At 32.8% G+C, this 3,151-nt stretch overlaps 1 pseudogene; it reads left to right on the forward strand.

Annotated features, from left to right (window-relative positions):
* Window positions 1-1,689: 1,689 nt before the first annotated feature.
* Window positions 1,690-1,819, forward strand: LOC118002773 (annotated as a pseudogene).
* The last annotated feature ends 1,332 nt before the right edge of the window (window positions 1,820-3,151 follow it).

Raw genomic sequence — 3,151 nt, forward strand, 5'->3', positions numbered from 1 at the left:
GACATAAACAAAATATTTAGCAAATTAAGAGAGTTTTAAGAATTACAAAAGAAATTTGTACAATGGAATATTATGCAACCATCAAAAGGAATGAAATCTTGCCATTTGCAACGATGTGGATGGAACTGGAGGGTATTATGCTGAGTGAAATAAGTCAATCAAAGAAAGACATGTATCATATGACCTCACTAATATGAGGAATTCTTAATCTCAGGAAACAAACTGATGGTTGCTGGAGTGGTGGGGGGTGGGAGGGATGGGGTGGCTGGGTGATAGACATTGGGGAGGGTATGTGCTATGGTGAGCACCATGAATTGTGTAAGACTGTTGAATCACAGACCTGTACCTCTGAAACAAATAATATATGTTTAAAAAAAAAAGAAGAAGAAGAAGATAGCAGGAAAGGAAAAATGAAGGAGGGGAATCAGAGGGGGACACAAAACATGAGAGACTATGGACTCTGAGAAACAAACTGAGGGTTCTAGAGGGGAGGGGGTGGGGGGATGGGTTAGCCTGGTGATGGGTATTAAAGAGGGCACATACTGAATGGAGCACTGGGTGTTATGCACAAACAATGAATCATGGAACACTACATCAAAAACTAATGATGTAATGTATGGTGATTAACATAACATAATAAAATAAAAATTTAAAAAATGGGAAAAAAAGAAATTTGTACATATTGATTTATCTTAGAAATATTTAAGCCAGGTAAATATCTAAAATTTCTTTTAAAATAACAGAAATAGAGTATGTAACTTCCAAGTAGCACATATGTAAAGAAAGAGGAAAAGAAAAATCAATATATGCAATAAATGATTTAAAAAGAAGATGCAACTAGTTATATACCCCATAGACAAAAATATAGTGATCCGACGGGGCATCAGCACCCCAATGTCCACAATAGCCAAACCATTGAAAGAGCTCAGTTGTCCATAAACAGATGAATGGATAAAGAAGATGTGGTATTTATATACAATGGAATATTACTAAGTTATCAAAAGAAAATGATATATTTCCATTTGCAATGATGTGGATAGAGCTAGAGGGTATTATGATAAGTGAAATAAGTCAATCAGAGAAAGACAATTATCATATAATTTCACTCATATGGGGAAGTTAAGAAACAAAACAGCATAGAGCAAGGGAAGGAAAAATAAAAAAAGATGTAATCAGAGAGGGAGACAAAGCATAAGAGACTCTTAACCCTAGGAAACAAATTCAGGGTTGTGGAGGGGAAGATGTGGTTACAGGGTGATGGGCATTAAGGAGGGCAAGTGATGTAATGAGCACTAGGTGTTATATAAAACTGATGAATCACTGAACTCTACCTCTGAAACTAATAATACACTATATGTCAATTAATTGAATTTAAATAAAAAATAAAAAATAAAAAGAAGATGCAAATAAACTACATGGTCAATGGGGAAATACCAGATAAAATACTAAATATACATCAATGTTTATAAATATACACAAAATATGTTAAATAGATTGAATTTCCCTGAAGATAGATACTTTCAGGTTGGATTAAAAATTCTCTTCCATGTGCTGTTCTAAAGACATATACCTTTTGATAATTCATGCTTTTCTAGAATATTTTCCTTCAGTGAAATTACAGTGATTTGGTTGAATAACATAGAAAGTTGAAAAAGACAGAAAATAACATGCCAAGAAAATGATAGAGTCAGCTTTGCGCAGTGGCAGTATCGTAGCCAATGAGGTTTCTCCGGGGCGCGATTATTGCTAATAGAAAATGATAGAGTCAACATAGCAATATTAATAAGAGAATTATATTTTAAGACAAAAATCAAAATTAAGCATAAATTGTTTAATGCTAAAGTGAGATTTTAACTAAGAATCCATAATCATTATTCTATAGATCATATTAATATGACAAAAATATAAAAGTAAAATGGATAGAAATGGATGTACACAAAATCAGGTAATCAATTTTAACTCAGCTTTATGAAACAAATGATAACACAATCATTATTAAGAATATTCTTATCAGTAAGGATAATGTAAATTAACAATACAATTAATAAATAGCTTAGAACTCTGCACTGCAAAAGTGGACACATATTTTTAGTACACATAATATATATATAAATTCAGATCATGTAGTAGGCCACAAAGCAAATATCTACAAATAAAAAGAACCATGATCCTACAAAATATAGTATATGACCAAAATGTGATAAAATTAGGGATGCCTGGGTGGCTCAGTCAGTTAAGTGTCTGCCTTTGGCTCTGGTCATGATCCCAGAGTCAAGGCCTGCATTGGGCTCCCTGCTCAGCAGGAAGCCTGCTTCTCCCTCTTCCACTCCCCTGCTTGTGCACACACACTCTCTCTCTGTTAAATAAATAAATAAAATCTTTTTAAAAAGTGATAAAATTAGAAATCAATTACAAAAGGAAAGCTAAGAAATTCTTACTTGTTTGAAAATTGAAACAACACAAAAATAATTAATAAAACACAAAAAAGTCTTTGTAAGTTCAAAGAAGAAATGATTATGGTAATGTTTGAAACTGAATGGCCAAGGTGTCCCTATAAATCAAAACCTATGGGAAATCTCTAAAATGATATCTATAAATTAATTTTAAAATGCATATTTCAAAACAGAATCACTAAAAAGTATTAAACTAAAAGCAGCTTATCAAATATGTTTGGTTTTTATCCCATCCTGGGCAATAATAGAATTTTACTTTCTTTCTCCTTGAATTTAGGTATATTTGACATTTTTTGGCTAATTAATTTTAAGAGTCACAAGTCAGTGTGTCATGGTTGGGCAGAATTTTTAAGTGCCAGTATTGTGAAATGCTGTATCCCTTTTCTACCGCTGCAGTGACCGCAGAAATGCATGTCAGGATAAAGCCTTCCTTAGCCTGACTGCTAAAGAAATATGAGCAGATACCATGTCAGACAACACTGACATGCAACATGAGTGACAAATAATTTTTTACGTATATTTTACCAAGATACAATATACTAATTGATGTGTATAATCTAGACTACTCTAGCTGGTTCAGGCACCATCAAATTTAAGAAATTAGAATTAAAAATTCAAAACAGTCATTGAAAAGTCTAACAAAACAGATAAATCTCAAGAAACATTGTTTAGGGCACCTGGGTGGCTCACATGGCTAA

This window comes from Mirounga leonina, unplaced genomic scaffold (assembly GCF_011800145.1).
Source record: "Mirounga leonina isolate KUSES-001 unplaced genomic scaffold, KU_Mleo_1.0 Mir_82, whole genome shotgun sequence".
In the NCBI taxonomy this organism is placed as follows: Eukaryota; Metazoa; Chordata; class Mammalia; order Carnivora; family Phocidae; genus Mirounga; species Mirounga leonina.